Source organism: Triturus cristatus, chromosome 7 (assembly GCF_964204655.1).
Source record: "Triturus cristatus chromosome 7, aTriCri1.1, whole genome shotgun sequence".
Lineage (NCBI taxonomy): Eukaryota > Metazoa > Chordata > Amphibia > Caudata > Salamandridae > Triturus > Triturus cristatus.
The window spans coordinates 994,738,790-994,762,166 of NC_140590.1; positions in this window are offsets into that span (position 1 = coordinate 994,738,790).

Sequence of the window (23,377 nt, forward strand, 5' to 3'; positions counted from 1 at the left end):
GGGTAAGAAGCGACCTGGTGCTCAGGGGGTTCGATTGGTCCCGCTTGCGGTCAGATCGTATAGCGCTAGACGCTGACGATGCCCTATTTTTTATGACTGACCAGTGGTACTCTGGACCCCGAATCTTGGAGATCCTCAGAGTGTTTGGTAGCACCACTGGCCTCCACACTAACCCTGCTAAATCCATTCTCTTCCCGGTATGTGGACATCAGGGCTGTCCCGGGCCACGGATGGGTTCAAATATCTGGGGATTTACATCTCCCCATGCCCCAAAATCTCTTGGGCACACAATATTTCCCCCTTAATGGTTAGCCTAAAAAACGAGACGGCGGTGTGGTCTGCTCTCCCGTTGTCCCTCTATGGGCGATCGGCCATTTTAAAGATGGTGTCCTTGCCTTGGATATTATATCGCCTCCAAAATTTCCCATACCCTATCCCTCGCGCCTGGTTCGCACAGGTGAACGCAATTCAAAATAACTTCCTATGCGGAGGTGGGGCTGTTCGGGTAGCGCTTCGCACCTGTTCACAGTCATCGTACTGTGGAGGGATCGCGGCAGCTGACATCTATTCCTATTATGTTGCATCTCACATCCTTGTGATCACTGAACTATGGTACAATTCTCCCACAGACCCGACGTATGCTATTGAACATGCCTGCATGGATCTGGTTCCCCTACTCCATCTATTATACAGTTATACGAGGCTAGATCATCTACCGCCGGCTGGCAGACAAGCCATACAGCTGTGGCGGGCTAAGACCAGGTAGATGGGATGGAAGGGGAGACTAACTCGACAGACCCCCCTGAGGCAGGGTACAAGCCTCAAGTCTGCTACTGCACTGAGGGGATTTCGAGGATGGGACCTGGTGGGGATCTCGACCCTAGGGGATGTCATGAGGGATGCCACACCAAAATCCTTTCAACAATTACAAACAGATTTCAGCCTCCACAAGTCACAGTTTTACAAATATCTACAGCTCCGACATGCGCTCTCCCCTCAGATCCGCAATTTGGAAACCCTCCCTGAGTTTCAGCCTTTGGAGGGTCGTCTAATAATGGGGGACCTCGGATTACATAAACAATTAGACAAATTTAACAAACACTGACGACACACACCCCCACTACTTTGGACAAGACCCGACAGGCCTGGCAGGCAGATATTCCCGATTTAACAGATGACGACTGGGCCGAAGCGATAGCCAGCCCTAGGGGCGCAGCTGTCTCCACACGCTACAGGCTCATGCAATTCAAATATTTGCATTGAGTTTATTATACCAGGGTATGACTGTGGCGGATGGGGGTCATTCAGTCCCCAGTATGCTTGTGGTGCGTCTGTGAGGAGGGGTCCTTTTTCCATACCGTGTGGACTTGCATGGCCCTGCAGCCCTTTTGGAACAGGGTTTGATCATGTCTCAGTGAGGTGTTGAGTTGGGTGCTCCCATTAGATCCACGGTTGTTCCTATTACATTCCACAGACAACATTGGGGGGAATCGCTATAAACAACATCTATTGTTCCTTGCCCTTACTATTGCCAAGAGGGACATAGCGCAGTGTTGGAGGGCATCCTCTCCTCCGACCATAGGCAAATGAAAGGCTGCACTAGATAGGTGTATGGGAACTGAGATCGCTGTCTTTGCAGCTCGGGGCTGCCCCCGGAAACACCGTAAGATTTGGACACGATGGGCGACTTATCGGGGAATTAACTTGCCCCCTCTGCCGGAGGAAGACTCATAAAAGTTACCCTTTGCTCCCCGCCCTGCAATACCCCGAACTATGTTGTTTGACTGTATCACCGCCTTATTGGAATGAATAGTGGGAATCTGTTGCATTATGTACTATATTTAGGGATCTGACCACTGTCTGCATATTGTTTATATTGCTTTTATCTTTGGTTTACCTGCATGTTTGGCAGAGGCTGTTTATTTTGGTGGAAATGGTTATTACTGCATATGCTGTTCAAATGATCATGTATGCTACTGTGGGGCATCCGCCCGATATATTGCAAAATGACCAAATAAAATTTGTTGTTAAAAAACAAAAAAAAATGATAGGGAAACACATTAATAGCGGCTTAAAAAATGACAAAGAAAACCAGTATATTTAATTTATAGAATTCATTATTAAAATGTAAATGTCTTTCGCTGAATTATTTCAAGATATGTGAAAATTATGGTATTTTGTTATGAAAAAATGGGATAAAAGCTGTATATAAAAATAGCTTATGAGTTAGTTTAAAATGTAATTATATTATTATGTTTAATAAAAAGAATACTAAATAAAGTGTGTTACATTTAATTTGCTATATATAAATTACATGTATCCAAAATATTCCTATCAAAAAAATGTATTGTGAAATATTATAATTTTTCATAATGATTTACATATTAATATGTCTATTTTAATACAGTATACTTTCATATGAATATATGCATATTAAAATACACATCTGCCATTGTGTATATATTATTACATATTAATCTATAATATATGCAATAAATGTATAGTAAGACACTGATTTAGAAACATTAAAACTAAGGGGCATATTATCAAGCACGGCGTTATAATTATCGCCGCTTTAGTGGCAGAAAACTGTTGCTAAAGCGGCGATAATGGGCTTGATAATATGCCCTTGAGAATTCCAATAGAAGCCCATGTTGACACCAGAACATGGGCTTCTATTGGAATTCTCCAGGGCATATTATCAAGCCCATTATCGCCTCTTTAGCGGCTGTTTTCTGCCGCTAAAGCGGCGATAATTGTAGCGCCGTCTCTTGATAATATGCCCCTAAATAATTACCTATTATAGTTTTGTAAGTATCGATAATAATGTTGAGAATATTTTCTTTAACTCTAACAAAAAATCATCTTTTTTTGACATACATTATTTATTTTAGGGAAGAAACCACATTAAAAAACTTAAAAACACGAGTACATACATCATAATTTACATGGAATATAAAAAGATGAATATTTTTTGCATTACAATGAATTCCCCCATTTAAGTGCATGTTTCAGATATAATGGATCATATTTGTAAAACTTTACTTCTACAGTGCCATGCATACAATAGATATCTAGCTATCGAGTAAACAACCCATTCTGTGGTTTGTGATCTTAGTATCTGAATTGCTTCCTTTAGATGGTCTATGAAAAACATTCGGCAAAATTAAATAATCTGAGTTTTCTCAGTTTAGCATAAGCAGGATAAAACACAGAAAGTGCTCATTCGACTCGGAATTTGCTTTGCACACAGGGCAAATGGAAGTGACAGAACACTCTCGATAAGTATTTTTGAAATTATTCACAGGCAAAATGCCAAATATGAACTTCAAAAATATAGATCACACTTTGGGTGGTTCAATTCAACCTAAAAATGGCTCAACAGCCATACTACATTTGAAATTCAGAAATCTATTAGTTAAAGAACTGATGCTAGGCTTAGATTGCCATCTTTCTTCAATGTGCCTCAATTGCTTTGACTTTAATTGGGCTATCATATCATTAATGATCAAGCAGAATGTGGCCCTAGCTTGTACATCCAGCACTTTATGTGCCTAAACAAGGGTAATGAGACTGAGGTGATCAAACCTCTTACCTCTAAGAATATTTAGTGCAGGGGAATGGGGATTTACATGTTCATTCTCTTAACTAGTAAATCAATGGTTTCAGGGCTGCTTCATGTGATATATTTTTTAATCCCACATCAAAGCGCAGCGGGATAAGTGGAGTGCTGCAAGGCAATATAAGTTCAGGTCGCATAAATCTGTTCTCTGTTTTCTCTAATCCCCATGTTTGTTTTTCACCCAATACATATATTATGTACAAACATACTAAGGACCTTATTATGATTTTGGCGGTTCTCCTGTCGGCCCGCCACCATAGCACCAGCAGGAGGACCGCCAAGCTCGTAGTGCATCCACCCGCCAGATTACTAGTGCAATCCATGGTGGGTGGGCGGTTCTACGGCGGTCTCACAGCGATGGTCTGTTATGCTCAAAGGAGAGCCTTAACAACAGAACGCCGCTGTGACAGAGCCTGCAGAATTTTCCTGCACAGTGTGGCATGCACCATGTCATGCGTGCCACACCATACAGGACATACATTATTTATTTTAGGGAAGAAACCACATTAAAAAACTTAAAAACACGAGTACATACATCATAATTTACATGGAATATAAAAAGATGAATATTTTTTGCATTACAATGAATTCCCCCATTTAAGTGCATGTTTCAGATATAATGGATCATATTTGTAAAACTTTACTTCTACAGTGCCATGCATACAATAGATATCTAGCTATCGAGTAAACAACCCATTCTGTGGTTTGTGATCTTAGTATCTGAATTGCTTCCTTTAGATGGTCTATGAAAAACATTCGGCAAAATTAAATAATCTGAGTTTTCTCAGTTTAGCATAAGCAGGATAAAACACAGAAAGTGCTCATTCGACTCGGAATTTGCTTTGCACACAGGGCAAATGGAAGTGACAGAACACTCTCGATAAGTATTTTTGAAATTATTCACAGGCAAAATGCCAAATATGAACTTCAAAAATATAGATCACACTTTGGGTGGTTCAATTCAACCTAAAAATGGCTCAACAGCCATACTACATTTGAAATTCAGAAATCTATTAGTTAAAGAACTGATGCTAGGCTTAGATTGCCATCTTTCTTCAATGTGCCTCAATTGCTTTGACTTTAATTGGGCTATCATATCATTAATGATCAAGCAGAATGTGGCCCTAGCTTGTACATCCAGCACTTTATGTGTCTAAACAAGGGTAATGAGACTGAGGTGATCAAACCTCTTACCTCTAAGAATATTTAGTGCAGGGGAATAGGGGATTTACATGTTCATTCTCTTAACTAGTAAATCAATGGTTTCAGGGCTGCTTCATGTGATATATTTTTTAATCCCACATCAAAGCGCAGCGGGATAAGTGGAGTGCTGCAAGGCAATATAAGTTCAGGTCGCATAAATCTGTTCTCTGTTTTCTCTAATCCCCATGTTTGTTTTTCACCCAATACATATATTATGTACAAACATACTAAGGACCTTATTATGAGTTTGGCGGTTCTCCTGTCTGCCCGCCACCATAGCACCAGCAGGAGGACCGCCAAGCTCGTAGTGCATCCACCCGCCAGATTACTAGTGCAATCCATGGTGGGTGGGCGGTTCTACGGCGGTCTCACAGCGATGGTCTGTTATGCTCAAAGGAGAGCCTTAACAACAGAACGCCGCTGTGACAGAGCCTGCAGCATTTTCCTGCACAGTGTGGCATGCACCATGTCATGCGTGCCACACCATACAGGAACGGGGGTGCAATTCTAGTGGGACACAACATGTGCCCCCCTGCATGCACTCCCAGGCCCAGAAGCGGCCTGTTAGATCCCCCTTCCTTGCATGTCCGCCACCTTTTTCATGGCCATCTCACAGACCTGAAATGGGCGGTGGACATTCAAATCAGAATATGCCAGCATCGCACCACCAGCATATTTCTGACCATTTCAAGACTGCTGGTGCAGCGGGATCCTTGATCCCGGCAGAGCCGGCGGCCTCATGGCAGTCCGACCACCACACTCATAATACGGCGGGCTGACCGCCTGTGTGGCAGTGATCGGTCCGCCACCACGAGTATGGCAGTCCTGTGGACCACCATACTTGTAATAAGGCCCTAAGTATAATTAATGTAATAAATACAAATATCAAAAAGTATACCCACTAACATAAAGCAAATTAAATACCCAAACTCGCAGGCATTATCTAGAAAAATATATTTGTGGGTCCTGCACCTGTCTTTTAACTCCAAACAATGACCCATTTGGAAAAGTGTTGAATTTTTCAGATTTCAGTGTAACCTTTCTAACTCTAAAACATAAATTACTGGGTTTAATTTTGGGAAATGCAGATTTTGTTTTCTAACTCATTCTAAATATCACTGGGGATGGATTTGCTTTTGGGGAGTGCAGGTTTACTATTATATTATTAATTGTACTTATATTATGTATAATTTTTTTTTAATGTACTAAATAAATATATAACAATTTAGAATTACATTTTTATATTTGTTATTTCAGACCGTATATATCCACACCCTGTTTTCATTTAAGCACAACTTCAGATGTGTGAACTTAATGAATTTATAATTTATTTAACTTATTTTACATTATTTCCTACGGGGTTTTAGTGCTCAAGCCTGCCTCCATTGTTTTCTATGGAAGTGTGTCACAGTACCAGTGGTTACCATGTGTAGCACCTGTCTTACTCCAAGGCTGGGCTGGAGTGCAACTTTTCTTACCATTAGGGTTCTAGAATTAGAAGTGTATTTTGTGTATTGCAGTTGTCTGACTTTTAATTGGGTGTGATTTGTATTAGCATGTCCCTCCCTAAATCCTTGCTTAAAACTCAATAAACCCATCCCATTTAGTGGTAATTATTCCCCATTTTACTAACATTCCCCCTTGTCCCTCCCATATATACCACTAAAACAGGTATCCTTCCACTTGTGTGGGGATCTCAGCCTTTGGGCAGGGCCGGACTGGAAATGCAAACCAACCCTGGCAATTGAGTCAGACCGGCTGCAAAGGGGAGGGTGCTGGTGGTAAACACTGCTGCTGCTTTTCATACAGAGGACCGATATTGCAGCGCTGCTGCAAAACCAGCCCCCTGTACCAAAAACGGCCCCCATCCTTCCGGCCCACAGGGAAAATGCCCAGTGCCCGCTACAGCCAGTCCAGCCATGCCGTGGGGTCCGAAATCTCTGTACAGAAATGAGAGGAATAAAAGAAGTAGAGATTTCAAAGCAAGTCCAGGGCAGGGAAGAAGTTGGCTTCAGCTGGTTACAAGACACGTCGAGAAGAAACTCATGATTAACTGTAGCACACTGCAGCAAGCCCATGTGTAGTCAGGGGCATTATCAACCTTTCAATGTACAGTGTAAGGTATGATTGCAAAAAGATAACTGAAGGGTCGATGAACACAGCTTCCATTTGGCTGTTGGCAAAGGTCAGAAAAACAAAGTTCATGAAAGATTTTTGCAAAGGTCAGGAAAACAGTCAAATACCTTGGGTGTTGGAACAAGTTTATAGTAAAATGCTGCAAGCTGTACCGTTTACAGATTCTCCCAAACTGTAAATGTGTCACCATGGCTGGGCTGCTGCAGCAGCTAAACAGCAATAAAATATCATGGCGGACCCTGTGCATTAGCGCTGCAGTGGGTGATATGGAGATCTGCCATCTGCACATTGCCAAATTGGCAGTTTTCATTTTATTGTAATACTTCGTGCTTTGAGAGGTTATATTTTTTTTAAAAAACACAATTAAACTACAGTGGCATCCAAATAAAAGAAAATTGAACGATGTTTGCAAATACGTTATAACTTTCGCAATATTAAAAAGCGTAATTCCTCAGCAAATGTATCAGTTCAATGAAAATAAGTGTCATTGATCCCAAAAATCTGGTAGAATCTTGCCTTGGAGCTTGAAAGTGCCAGATTGCTTAAAGGTTCTTGAGAGCTGAATGACGTGTACTGGGAGATGTTCATGTGGCCTTTCTGTCTGGAATGCTTTTGGGCCTGATGACCACTCGCCCGAGCCAGATATAAAATTATTGCATCAAATTAAAACTCAGCACCAAGGTGTTGAGAATTTATCAGATGCCATAAATATTGTGTATTCACAATTTTTAGAGAGTAAAGCAGATTTTGAAGCTAATCGAACAAAAAATATTTCACAGAGAAATTTCTCATATGACTTGTGAAAAAACAGATGCGTGCCATGGCCACATGAGCTACGCAAGTGACTTACACAGACTGGACTGAGATACCATGGGCCCAGAGTCCCATGAGCCTTTTGAACGTAGATACAAACATGCATATTCCTGCCTCACGACGGACTGGAAAGTAGCAATAGAAAGCTTGGTGAGATGTTTTTTTATGCACGCAAAAAATGGGGACAATTTGGACCTCATGACAAAAAGCATTGTGGAAGACTCGAATTTCGCACGAGGAGTGCAAAAACATCTGGTAGTTTTCAGAAGATAAATAGATAATCCCGAATAAAAAAACATGCAACTTCACACACCTCCTTTAAATAAGTGAAGTAAAAGAAATTGTTATTCTAACTGTTCACATTTTACATCTTTTTGTTCCACATTCATTTTTCTTACGGGTTTGCCTTTGGCATGCATTTTAGCAATAAGGTTGCGGCCTCATCAAGAATGGTGCTGGAAGCTGTGCAGAGTGGTGTAGAAGACGCTGTTGAATATTGCCTTCTTTTCAATTCTCTCATCTCTATTTCACACTGGATGTATTCTTTCTACTTGACCTGGAAAAAGTTGAATATTATTTCTTTCTAAGTAAATGTCAGATGACAGCAGGGACCCAAAATGGTGGCCGTTGTGACATACCTCCTGGTTTCTGTATATATATTACCTTTTTGAACTTCCACAACAGGTTTCATCATCCCTTCCCAAACATCAAATGACAGTGCTTCAATTGCTGTCAATCTTGTATATGTAAGACAGTAGGTGGCCGCAAAGCTAGATCCACTGTCTCTCGCAATCCCCAGCATGGGCCTATGCTGTCTTTGACCTTGCAGCATAAAGAATACTACATTTTGGACAGCAGCAGTGCACAGTCTGTCCATGAAGACACCTTCTGTTCAACAAACCCAGCCCTCTGATATACCTTAGTAAAATAAATTGTTGCCCAGAGATTTTCATTTTTGAATTGTGTTTTTGGATCATTAGAGAAGTAATTTAGCTTGGGTAGACTTTGCTGATCCGTGCCAAATTTTTCTGGATTACATTTTTGAAAATGGTGGATGTGATGCAGTGAATATGTAATATTTAAGCAACCATGAGACCTATATACTTCATTTTGGTGTCAAGTAGTCTTATAGAGGCAGAAAATAACTCCTCAGAGCAACCCTTCCACCATTTGCCACAAAGGCAGCTATAATATAGGAAAAAGAGACATATATGGAAACAAAACAAATAATATTGGGTTTTAATCCTTTTATGTATACACCAAACAATGTTTATGGCCTGAATATGGAAAAAAATATAATGTTTATCACTCCTGTTTTAGAAACATTTTCATAGTTCAATTTCTTTCATTCTTTCGGCATTCGCTTGTGCTACATTTGCAGAATGATGAACATTTGAGAAGAGCATATCGACAGGGACATCTTTTTGTAGCACAGGTTTTGCAAGTACATGTTCGTGTAAGCTCTGTGGGTAGAGGCTTTCGAAATTTCATAGGTTTTAGCACCCCATCAATATCATCCCAACCAAATTCATATGGATCTTTTTCTACATATGCATGATCCAAAACATTTCCACATCTTCTAATCAGGTAGAACGCACTTTTAATGTGTCGACGCACAGAATATAGGAAACACAAGGAGATGATGGACGGAGCACTGAAACTTTTCAGACACTCACCCCCAGTCACACATCTGGGTTCAGGGACAGCTTTAGCGCTGGTGGTGTCCTGTGCGACAATGTTTGTTGGTTCCCCCCCCAGTGACCACCTCTGCCACGGATTCCCTCACTAGCACCCTTTAAAAGTGCACCTCAAGTCTCCATAACCACTGTCTCTCAGATTAATTTAGTTTTGTAGCACCACTCATACCAGTGTTAGGTGTCAGAGCACTTTACATCACACACACATTGCACATAATATGTGTGTAAATCAGTATATAGGAAATGTTACATGAGACAGGACTACAAGGTGTAGTGTAGGAGTGACATGTCATCGATATTGGTAGGCAGTATAGTTTAAAAGTCCTTATTCTGGAAAAGCACATATGTAGAATTTAAAAAATAACATCTTTGTTAGGGGTTCTCTTTAATAATACGAATTGTTTTCTACCCAAATGAACCTTTTTGGCAAGATCAGGGTAAGGAAAGACTGGACAAAAAAACATATGGCGCTAACATATAGCTTGCAGTTTGCATGCAGCTCTTTGATGACAGTTAATAGCTCAATGTTCTATATTAGGATTTTGACTTATAAACGACAAGTAACAAAAGGAGCTCTCTTACAGGAGCAGGAACCCACTGACAAATTTACATTTGATGCACTTTATTTTCTGCATGGTACACATTCTTAGCAGTGGGCATTTTAACAATCTGCGCTATCTTAGGATGAGTCAAAGCTTCCACCAGACACACCCTCTTTCCAGTAAGACATTAATCACCAAAGTTATCTTTACATTTTAATTGATGCTTGCAAATTGCTGGAGGCCAGGAACGCAGCAACAGGTACTTTTAAAATGATAATATCTTTGCAAAAATGACGCCCCCACCCCAAGTAAGCGCCCGGTGCAGTGGTACCGATTACACCACCCTAGAGCCAGCCCTGTCTGGGTTGAATCCATCATCCTTCTTTAGCTCACTTCAACACCCCAGTTCAGACACAGCTATATGCAAATCAGTCTTGACCTTGTGCCTCATGGGAGCAGTCCAGCCCGAACTGCCAAGCCATGTCTTCCCTGGACTGGAAACAAGCATCCTGGGACCGGTTTCGGGGTAACACCCCTCATCAGCCAGGCTAGAGGAATATGAAAACAGTCGAAAGTCACTTAGCAGAACTGGTCTCTTGAACTCACTGTACCGAAGAACGTAAAATGTGTGACAGTTAGAACTCGTTTTCCATACACGCTCAAGCTATTTTTCTATATATCTTTAAAGTCACATTCTTCTTCTTTCTCAGCAAATCCTTTTAGAAACTTTACAGGTTCAGCAATAAAAACTCCAAGCTTTATTCCAATTTTGCTCATACTGTCATCACATGTAAGATTATGTGCCTTAATAAGAACACTGGCCATCTTTAGGTCATGTTTCTTGTACAGAATATGAAACAGGATTGTGTTTTTTCTCGCCTGTTCCATAACGTATCGATAACTCTGACAATCCTTGACATATGACTATGAGTGAGACCCTGCAACTGAAGGGAAAAGGTGTCACCTGCCTATAATAAAGACTGAGCGCAGAAGCGTCTCTGAATGGCTAAACAGATATCTCAAGCGGGGAAACACAGAAATGAATATCTAAAACTTCAGAAAATAACACCAAAATAGAAAGATAACAATGATAACTAGTACAAAAATATATTTTATTCAAAGGAAAACAATCCATACATATAGAAGTACATTTTTATAATATTTTATATATATAATGAGACAAATCAAATAACTTAGTCCAAAGGAATTTGTTGGCCTGCGATTTCTTCGAAACTGATATTGGACTGCGATTCTCTAGTGGGATCCATGAAATTACCTTCTATACTCTGCCTGATTGTTCTAGATATCTCGTGACATCAGGATCGATTGCCACCAGAAAGGGGCCTTCGTCCCAGCACAGACTCGTAGCTGGGCGTTTGCTGGCTTCAGACAGATACTGTGTTTCCAGCCCTGGAATTTTGGGAAACCATTTTCGTCATGATTCTGTCATTTCTCTAGATCTTTAGCTGTGACAATTCATGGCACAGCTCCCAGGGAGCCTTTGTTTATCCACTGCGTCAAGAATACATTATCTTTCTCCATAGTGAGCCTGGCTTTTGGCCGCAAGCTGCATCAGACGCTAGCATTGGAAAGCCAGCACGTACTGCGATTCCACGCTTGGGGTCATCATTAGCTGTTAATAGAACATTGATCTTCTGTTAGGCATCCGATGTGCTCCCCAAACATTCACACGGCACACCCTTTGGAATCCATTTCGCTTGTGCCCGAAAGAAGGTGGCGGCTACATTCAAGCCCTTCACCGGTACGTGTGTCAGCACTGTTTTTTTACAGGAACCATATAGTGGTACATATAAAGCAGTTGTGGAAGTTGTTTTTATCAAATGTGCTTTCTCTATCACTTCTTTTTCATGGATATATGAATCTAATGCTACTGAATAAACTAACAGATATATGGCAATGCTTGATTACTAGTTTATCACTGCAAATATTATGACACTCCAGACAACACTTGGATGCACATTAGTTTAAAGCAGTATGTTCTTTTACCCAGATACTGGGTTGTTTGTGGTACCACTATTACTTTTAGTTGTGGCCCCTGTCTATATATGTGCATTTTTTATAAGTATGGTTTATGATAGATGCATGAGAACGATTGCTGTATGATTGAGCTTATGAATGAGTGCTGGGTTGTAACTAATATGATGATGTTTTAGTTTATATTTTGCTGTGTTTCATTTATACTATTGAATATTTCACTTGCTATATTAAAGTCTTTTCTCAGGTGCCTTTTGTTAACAAATTCCAATGGACTATGTTATTTGATTTGTCACATTATATATATAGAACATTATAAAAAGGTACTTATATATGTATGGATTGTTTGCTTTGAATAAAATATACTTTTGTACTAGTTATCATTTTTATCTTTCTATTTTGGTGTTATGTTCAGATGTTTTAGATATTCATTTCTGTGTTTCCCCGCTTGATATATCTGTTTAGCCATTTAGAGATGCTTCTGCGCTCAGTCTTTATTATAGGCATGTGACACTTTTTCCCTTCTGTTGTAAGGTCTCACTCATAGTCATATTTTCCCGAAGCCACCTGCCTTCATTTATTTTTCGGGATCTCTTTCTCTTTGTTTGTAGAATCCTTGACAAGTGAACATTGAAGCAAACCTAAGTAGCACAATAATAAAATCTGTGTCATGTGTCAGTACAATGACTCAACATGTGGCACAACACAGAGGGCAGTTTCCTCAAATTTGCTATTAAGTTCTTGGACAATATGTCCTGTAACTTTTAAATATATCTATGCAGGCACCAACTCCTCATTGACAATCATTCTACTTGTAAGAATTGGAAATTCAGGGTTCACTGAAGCATCAGCAATGTTTTGACAAAACAACATCTCCAAGTTCATCTTGTTCAATGTTGATGACCAGAATTTATCAAGTTGCACAGGTATAGGTGTCACATTTTTGATGCAGGTAAGGTCAATTACTCTACTTTTAGACATTCGTCTCATTCTCTCAGATTCGTTGACCGATAATTCCAGATAAATGTCAAAGACAATGTGCAGTTCTTGCAAGGTGCACACTGACTTTGATATCTGTAGAATAGTTTGAACGACCTCTCCGAAGTTTTGCATGGATTAATTCCTGACCATTCACAATTGTTACATATAGTCCAAAACAACAGCAGTGTTCAATGAGGATCCCTTTTTTAATTGAAATACTTCAGGTGAAAGGTTTTTTTTTTAGCTCTTGTACGAGTTTGTTCTTCACTGGTTTGGTTGCAACGTTTCCTTCAAATAATGTATTTGTTTGAAGAAGATCATGCGACAGAATGTCTGATAAATTCACCCCTTTCTTTTGCTACATCCATCTCTCCATATTCTTGCAAAAGTTGTTATTTTATAACCTGTTTTGTAGTGGCTGGTTGGACGAAACTCTTTCAATGGAAAATAAAGAGTGGAAGTTTAGCTTTAGTGATTATGTCAACAGCTTTTTCTCTTTCAATACAAATTTCTTCTGCTTCAGTTCTGCGTATAGTTTCGATCCATGTTCCAGGACATCTAGTAGATGTGTCTTCACATCGTTATCCACATATTGTTTGGGAATTAAGTTGTGTAGTCGCACAAGCTCAGTCATTTCAAAGGTTTCCTTGCTGCTGCATGAAATGAAGAAAGCTGTCAAAATGTTTATTAAAAATTCCCTTCTCTTTCCCACAAGTTCATAGTGAGGAGCAGCTTTATGATAGCCCCCTTAATTTTGAATTTGTAATCACGTTGAAAACATTGCAAATAGAAAGGACTTCATGGTAAACTAGATGCCATTGAGCACCATATTCACTTTTACGTGTCTGACCAACAATTCTCTTGGAGCTTTTCTGTGATCTCTTGGTTCATATCTGGACCCAGAGCATTGAACCTTCCCTCTCTGTCTTTCACCATAAAATCTCTTTGGATGAATTTTCTGTAGAGGTATGGTCTTTTCACCTGTAGCTTCTTCACTCTTTCCAAATACCAGGATCCATAACTTAGGTAGTTTGTGCAATCGGATTCTTAAAACACAATAATCAGTGACGCCCCAGTCTTTATGTGCAAATCACAATCACCTTTCCGATCAGCATGCACTAAGGTTTTCACTAGAGCTATCATGTGTAAAATATTTCCCCAGTACTTGCAAAAGTTCTGATTTTTCTTCATATTCTTTGACAAACTCTACAAACTTGGTTTTCTGATTTTGAATTGAGTGTATCGAACATTGCCTGGCTTTCCATAATGTCTTCTGAATGAGGTGCACCCTGTGCCTTGTTCACTTCTGAGAAAAGATATGCAAAACCCAATTTTTCATACTTGTTCCAGAAAGCATCCCAACACAATGTTTCTATAGCCTCAGAAATGATGATCATACCTTGTAACGAACAAACATGAGTTTTATCAATACTGATTGGACAGTTTTGCTTCCAAAGATTTGAGCCTCAATAAGTGCATCGTCTATGCCACATTCAAAGACATAATTTCCTGCACATCGCAATACAACTTTTGTCAAGTGGAAAACGTTCATAACTGGATAAAGATCATCAATTTAAACTGAATTGCTTATTAAAATGTCAGCTACAATATGGAAAACACCTTCATCACAGAAAATTTGCAGGATGGGCGGGTCTTCAAGCAGAGCATGCACATTTGGGATTTTTTTTAGAGCTATATATATTGTTGCTTAGTTTGTGACTGGAGATGGTATTACTGCTAAAAACCCAACTGGCTTTTCTTTATCCTTCAGTTCGCACCGAATAAGCAATATGATACATTCAGTTAAATCAGCTTTGCAGATCGCAGTATCAGGTTGAAGAAGATCCAAGTCCTCAGGCACTTTGAAATTTTCTGGTAGACTGGGATGTGTTGGTGGCTTGTAGTGATTTTGAACACCTTGGCAAGGCAGTTGAGTTATATGTTTGCAGCTTCATTTGTTTATGCCTACAGTTGATAAAGCTTGTATTCCAGCAGCTACTTCATTGGTACTGTCTTGAAAAAGTACCATGGCAATATCGAGTCTGCTGGATGTTCCAGAAAAAGAAGAGCTGTCTTCAAAATCAAAATTATCAAGAGCAGCAGTGGTATATCCTTTCCTGCTATAGTGACTTGAAGTGGTGTGCTGTTGGATTCACAAGAGTTTACAGCATGAGATGCTAACAAGTTCCTGCTTTGTGCTATGGCAATATAACTTGTTGATACACCAATCCTATTAATTGAAGTGATCTGCTCTCTACTTTTGCACTTGTCATAGATTGTGTGGGCAGTCATCATGTATAGTGGAGTGTTCTTTTTGCTGTGATTTAATTCCTAAACATGATTTGGAAAATACAGTACATTTGCACAGCATACGCCTGTCAGTTCATGGGATTGTCTTCCAAGATTCGCTTATATCTTCAAAGCCATCAATGTTGTCGTCTTCTGTTCTGAACCCAAGAACTTTAGTTTGTAACAGTTTTGCTTTGCTGATATTAAACAATTATGTAAAAAATGTTAACACAACATCAGGAATTCTTGTTGACTTCCATGATTTGCTCTGGGGCATCACAAAATTGTCATTAAGTCCCAAATCTGAATCTTTCAGGACATTTCTTAAAATGGACCCTGCTGATTTTATTCATTTTGTGATCTTATTTTGGCAGAACGAACTTCAGGAGTCAAATCAGCTGAGAACACCAGAAGTGGCTTGTTAATATTGTTATACTGACAGAAACAAATTCTGTCATTGTACATTTTCACCAGAAAAATCTTAATTTCATTATTATGGATCAATACAGTTTCATCAATGCTGACCATTATTTCTCTGATCTCACTGAGTATGAATATGAACCCGTAGCCAGCACTGCAGAGTCTCTTTACAACTATATTTGCTTTTTCAAAGAGGGCAAACTTAACTGAAGGCTGGCAGTTACTTTGCTGCTGGTAGCTCATTGTACATTCATATTTTCAAAAGCATGCATGCATGCAGTTCAGGTGCGCATACAAGTCTGCTGCAAATACATGCACCTCGCTGTTTAGATCAGCTTCTCAGCTGAAAACTTCATCGTGGAAGAAACTAGCTGCAGATAAAAACATGTTTTCCCTTTGATTCTCAAATACTCTGTACTTTTATTCCTTCGTCAATCCCTTTATGCCTTTGTTCTGGCTAAACCACAGATAATACATTGAAGATCCTCTGCTTTCTGATCACTTGTTGGAGGTGGACAAGGGGTAGCCATCGATCTTTTAAGTGGGTGGGCAGTGGGTTTCGTTGTTGTCGCTTTCTCAGAAAAGTTGAATTGTTTTGATTCACTGGTTTCTGCAATATTTTAATTTTTTTCCAGGCTTTTTTCCATTATATATGACTTGTAGCACTTGTTGTTACAATGATAAAATATTTGATCCTCACCACCCATCAGTTTCAATCTTTTATGAACTTTGTCTTGCCGTATTTCTGCAGCATCTCAAACTGTCTTCTGTCCAGTTGAAGTTGATGTTAGCTTTTCCTTTAGATTAATTTGGTATAGGACACATTTTTCTTTGTTGAAGGAATCTTCAAATTTTGTAGTTAGCAACACTCTCTCAGGAGGTAAGGATCCTCTGCTACCACCTGCTTCGCTCATGTTTACACATTTGAATCACTGGAAAACCTGAAACAAAAGCAATATTACAATAAATTACCAATATGATGGCTCAAACACATCATTATAGAGCTGCCATTTTGGAAAATGGCAGAAGGGATGCCCTGAGGTGACATTTTCTGTCCCTATAAGACTATCTGACCCCCAAAACCTAGATTTTGACACCAAAATTAAATCTATATGTCTCATGGTTCCTGAAATATTACATCACCACAGCAACTCATTCGCCATTTTTAAAAGTGCTCTCCAGAAAAATTCAGCCCGGACTAGCAATGTCTACCCAAGCTAAATGACTTCTCTCATGATACAAACACACAAATCAAAAATGAAAATCTCTGCCAACAATTTTTTTAAGGAGGTATATCAAGAGGCCAGGACTACCAGGCCAGTGTGCTCAATTCATTGCTTGTCAGGAATGGGGCAACATCTACATCTGGATAATTAGTAAAAATTCTTCTTTAAGTGTCATTTTGAAATGGCATGTAGATTGAAAGAGTGTTAACTTGAGGCATATCATGTGCCTATGCCAAGATAGATTTTGCATTGTTAATATTTATTTCACATATTAATAACTAAAGAATTTAGCTAAGGAATTCAATCTTAGATTTTCATACCTTCGGAAAATATATCAGTCACGGTGTAAACATACTTGCCCTGTCCACTTACCAAAAGTCATGAACGAGCAATTGTGATATCATTGTGTCTTCAAACCAAATAGCTTAAAGAACTCACATTGTCTCTGAAACACAAGCTGGGTGCCATGCCACATCTGCAGTCTAACAATAGAATTTCTTGTTGCAATATCTCCAAAACCTAATGGGAACACAAACAGACAATGTAACCTTCTACGAAATGCCAATGCCTTGTTGTTTAGCTCATCTAAGCACTGAAGAATCATGCAAATTACAAGAAACCTAAAGACTGAATGGGCAGACAAAAAGTCCTTCACTCTTACCAGAACGGCAGAAATAAGATTGCATAAACAACAGATGCTGTCAGTTACCAGAACTAATAATAGGACTTGGTTTGTAATCTTCCTCGACCTGATTCTGGCCATTGAGTATGAGAGGAACAGGTTTGGACCATTTTTTTGTGAGCTGGCTTGTGAGTGCGCTGATTAATTTGACTACAAGGTGGCTTACATTTTCTGAAGAAAAACTACTTACTGCCTGATCTGAAGTGAAGGAGTTTGGGGACATGTACACTGACAGGAGATTTCTAAATATCTGACCAGCTTCCTCCATCAAACGGTTTTAACTGTCCCCTCTTTCTTTTGCACCTGCATGCGCAACAAGAATAGAGTCCTGATTGCAACAGAGGTTCGACACAGGATGACTCCCATGCTACACCTCTATGAAAATCATAAACTCTGGTTTTACCGCATTAGATGATTGGCAAAGATGATGAGTTGGGTTAACTTTTGACTCCTGATAATATCACAGGGTTGACTCTCTTCCACACCTTTAGAACCTCCACAACCTCATTTTCTTCTGGTGGATCAAGAGCAGGTCTAGGACTGGAGACTACGGAAACTAAAGCTCTGTTAAATTATTGTTTCCGTGGCTGCCTTCATAATACCTGAGAACAGAAGTTGCAAGGTCAGTGCCAAGGGTACCAAAAGGGAAGTCCATGTGGAGCTGATGCTACATGTAAATAGCCCTGATGCGTGCAATATTAAAAAGGGATCTTGCTGGTTGCATGCACAAATGCATGCATGTACCAGCGGCTTCTGGAATAAATTATATTACAAGAGTCTATATAGGTGTTGAAGTAGACAGAAAATCCCTTGTGCTTTGGGATCTTCAAATTCAAGTCATGAAGAGGTTAGATCACATCACTTTCATCCTGATGAATCTCCATTGGCTCCCCTGGTCAGCACGCAGCCTCATCAAAACCAGTTGCCTCATTTACAAAGCCATCATGACCAGCGCACCCACTTATCTTTCTGACATGTTCACCATCTCTGGTGGTTATTGGCACACTGACAGCCAGGACACCATAAGACTGCAGATTAATAAAGGTAAAAATAAAAACAGGGCAGCAGGCCATTTCCATCTATGTACCCAGCATCTGGAACAACGTGCGTGTATCCATCAGGACTGCCACAATGCTGCTCTAATTTACAAAAGGGTTGAAGACTCACCTCTTTAAAAGAACACTGCATCACAATGCGTTAAGGGTCCATAACCTAGCCGGCTCTCCTACCATGTGTTGACTTTATACTTGTCTTTGAACTTGTGCATCTCTCCTCAGCCTTTGGGCTAGGTTTGAGCTGTAAAAATGCCATATGCCTCCATACTTACAAGTCATGAGAAGAAAAAAATCAAACCATTAGCCTGAAATAATATACCAAAAAATGATATGTAATCTACATATGATAAAAAACAAAAAACAAAGAGATGATTAATGATAATGGATCAACCTTAAACAGAAAACTTTGAATAAACGAAACTCTGCAGGCCCAGTTTTAGTTACTCTACACCGATGGTTCTTAACCTATTGAGTTCTGTGGACACCCCCTCAGCATCACTACTGGAAATCAGGGCCCTGGCTTTGACAATATCTTCAACTTGGCTCTCAATGCACAAAATTACAGAAACAAGTATGCATCTGACAAATGCACACATTATGAAATATGATTTGCAACTCAATAACAAAATTCAAAAAAACAAAAGCTCTAATGGGAAGGCTGAAGCTTTTCAAAGTTTAGTTTTAGTTCCAGCAAAACAATTTGCTAGACTCTAACTTTGTGTTTTTCCCTACTAATGCATTGCCTCTCTTTGTCAGTGGCTGCCAGTGCTTCCAGTCAGTCCACCAATCATCCATACTTGATTCTGTTTGCTGTACTTTTAGTACTCCCACGGATCGAGCTAATGGTTCCAACCTAAATCTTGGCTTCCAATTTCAAATTCCTAATGGTTACAAAGTGTTTTAAAAGTTTTAGTTTTATACTTTTCTTTGTTATGTATGCACACGTTATCAATCTGCTAATAATATTTAATTTTAAGGACCACTGCACTAGACTTGTCCCAGGCTATGATTGTGTTGCCTCAGGATTTCCACTCCTTAATGAAAATATGACAAATGATCTTGACAATCATTGATTGCGCGCCTGACACAGTGATGCAGATTTTCATTGGGCAGGAAGGGGTGGATTTGCTCCATGAGCGAAACGCCTCAGAATGCAGTTTAGTACAAAAGTAGAAAAATAAGACCCTGTGGTAAAGTCTTGCCGTATAATTGGCGGTATTTTGGAATGCACGAACGAGAGTGTAAGGATAAGGTTTGGGTTATGTCAATGGGCGCAGTGGACCTGCGTTGCTAATGAATTCACTGAGCAAAAGTTGACGCATTGGAGAAAATGTTGAGCATTTTTCTGCTCCATTTATCGTAACCCCAATTAATCCTTGGCCGCACCGAAACGATTGCGCACCTTCCCCACCGCGGGCCGATGCGAACGGTGAGCTGAACGCTCATGCAAATGATTGCACATTTCCTCCTATTAATCAAGGTACATTTAATATGCAAATAATAATTTTAATCATGGCACAAAAAAAAGGCAGAATGGCGTTTTAAGATGAAGAAGCCAAATCTTTGATGGAATCGGTGTGCGAGGGCTGTGATGAAAAAATCTATATATTTAAGTATGCTTGCATGTTCATGGATCATATATAAATTGCGCACAGATGTGTGTCACATAACCACCGAACGCCAATAGCGCCCAGGACGTTATAGAGGTAAGAAGTAAGATTATTTTAATTGCGAGATCGCGACAGCTGCAGGACAGCAAACATATGCATCACGTAAAGGCACGTTTATAGCCGAAAATAAAACACTGCATACATAGAACGTGATAGTAGGCCGCCATTGAATGAGCTAACAGTTCCAACAATAGCAAACCACACTGCCTGAAAACAATATACATGTTTTCGAAGTTAGGTTATTTAAAATTTTAATCCACGGAGAACTGCAAATACTTGAGGCACTGTGACTGAATGAAGTAACTAGGCGCTAGAGGAATGCAGCACCTGCCACATAAAACAAACACACAAAAACATAAACATAATGCACGTACTTATTTTCTTGTTCTAAGGTATGTACCAATCTTTACTTCTTTAAATTAATTTGCCATAAGACCTTCCTACATAAAATTAATCCATTGTGGGTCATGCTGTCCCTGCAACACACAATTCACTCTATGGAACAGGGTGGCAGGCTTCATTTGCCATACTGTACACTTTGTAGTCTCTTAAAAATACGTTCAAGAAAAACTTTGCTTGGCTGTATAAACTGCATATATTGTAACCTAATAGCACGACCCCACCCCGAATTAATTCTGTGCAGTTTTGTAGCATCCTGAAGCAGATAAATTTCGTTCATTACATGCTGTGTGGTGACTAGGCGGCCTTGTCGCATTTGGTTTATTCCAGCCATGAAATGTCATTAGGCATTACGGTGTCAGGCTGGTCCTGCCACAATAGATTTACAAAACGCAAAATTGTAGAAGGCCGGGCTTAGCCACTAAGGTGTGGCAAAATACATTGCATCAACCCATCATTGATACTAAATAAAATCTGTATGTGAAAACGCTGCTGCACTTTGGGAACCCGATCTCTAATATGATTAACTGGACCTTGCTTTTCAAATTGAACTAGTTTGTTTTTCGAATCTATAAATATCAGTCACATATTTTAAGGATGTACTCAGTTTTTAGTTGCTATAATTAACACCACACAGGCATTAAATTCTGCATTTGAACTTTAACTGTGGGTTGTTGTAATTGGGCATAACTTTAAGTTACACACAGGGAAATCCAATCCATATTTTAGGTCTAGCTGGACAGCGCATGAAGCATTGATTCCAATACTATATTTGGGCGGTGTTAGAACTGGGGGTCTCTACTTGGCTGAGGTAGGTACCTTAGGCCAAATAGGGACCCTCGTTTTCATGTCAGGGAAAGGAAGGACACCTTCTCAGATAGCCCCAGCTCACCCCCTCGGTAGCTTGGCACTAGCAGCCAGGCTTATCTTCAAGGCAAGTGTGTAAAGTATTTACAACCCCGCTCTCAGTAACCCAATGATGACACCACAAATAGACTCCACACGAGTTCCATTAAAACAAGTATATATTTCTATAAAAAAATATATGATGAGACCACACGATATAAATCCAACAAATGCGTATTTGTAATATTCCTCCTGGCCGGTTATTAGGCCAGCCAGCCCTTGTAGGTTCTGGCGGTATTAATGAGAAATTCTAGATGATCCAATGCAGTCCTAATGCAATGCTATGCAGTTTGTAATGCAAGAATCAGGCACTTCGCAATGTGAAAATAATGCAGTTCGTTATGAAACAATCAAGCAGTTCGTAATGCCAAAATAATGCAATGCGTAACGCAACAATCAGGCAGTTTGTTATGCAAACTAATGCAGTGGGTAGTGTAATGCAACAATCAGGTAGTTTGTTATGCAAAAAATAGTGCAATGCGTAATGCAACAACCAGACAGTTCGTAATGCAGAAATAATGCAATGCGTAATGCAACAATCAGATAGTTCGTAATGCAGAAATAATGCAATCCGTAATGCAACAATCAGGTAGTTTTTAATGCAGAAATAATGCAATGCGAAATACACTCTAGCACTCTAGCACCCATCATGGTGCTTTAGACGGTCTCTCCACCACTCATACTTACTCGCGGTCAGCTTCTGCCAACATATGCCCCCAAAACGGGCATGGTGTGAACCAAAGTGCAGCTCCGCACTCCGGCCCCGGTACTGCCACTCCTTGGCAAGTACGGGCCGCGATACGAGCTGAAGCAGAGGCTCGCGCTGCAAGAATGGGAGAGGCGGAGAGCGTCTCTCTTCGAGCCTGCACCCCGCCCCAGGCGGTGACACACGTTACCTGGCGGATGCGACCTCGCTCTCCTCTCCTGTTCTCGCGACTCGAGCCTCCAATACAACTTTGTGGATTCCAGGCAGTGGCGATAACGAAGATCTCAGGCTGCCACAGGGCACACGCACACAGCGTCGCTGAGACTCCCTTGAGCTTCGGGTGTGCACGGTCACAGGGCAATCCTCAGGAAGGTCTCCGGCTGCAAGAAGCACACGCACACAGCGTCGCTGAGACTCACTTGAGTTCCGGGTGCACACGATCACAGGGCAATCCTCACGAAGGTCTCGGGCTGCAAGAAGCACATAGTGTCGCTGAGACTCACTTGAGTTCCGGGTGCACACGATCACAGGGCATTCCTCACGAAGGTCTCAGGCTGCAAGAAGCAAATGCACACAGCGTTGCTGAGACTCACTTGAGTTCCGCGTGCACACAATCACAGGGCAATTCTTACGAGGTTATATCCACACTATCCCCAGGAGCTCCTGGGGGAGGGAACTAGAGGTACGGGGCGCTAGGAGCAGGCCAGCCTCCAACATATAATGTTCATCACACAATGGTCACTACTCCCAGAGTAGTGACCTAAGTAAGACTTAAATTGTGAGTGATGGCATCTCACCAAAAGTGAGAGTTACCAAATTAGTTTTAATGTGGCAGGTAACTATATGGTATTAAAAACACAAGTGAACGGTGATATGGGGAAATTACTGTCCCCTCACCATTGTAGGTGCGGTCGACATGTTTCTGCCAGATGGCCTGGTCGGGTCCGTGGCATTCATCAGGACCTAAAGTAAATATAGGGCTCCGTTCTTACCAGCATTGTGGTGATAAGACGCCACTAGGTGGGGTGACTATAT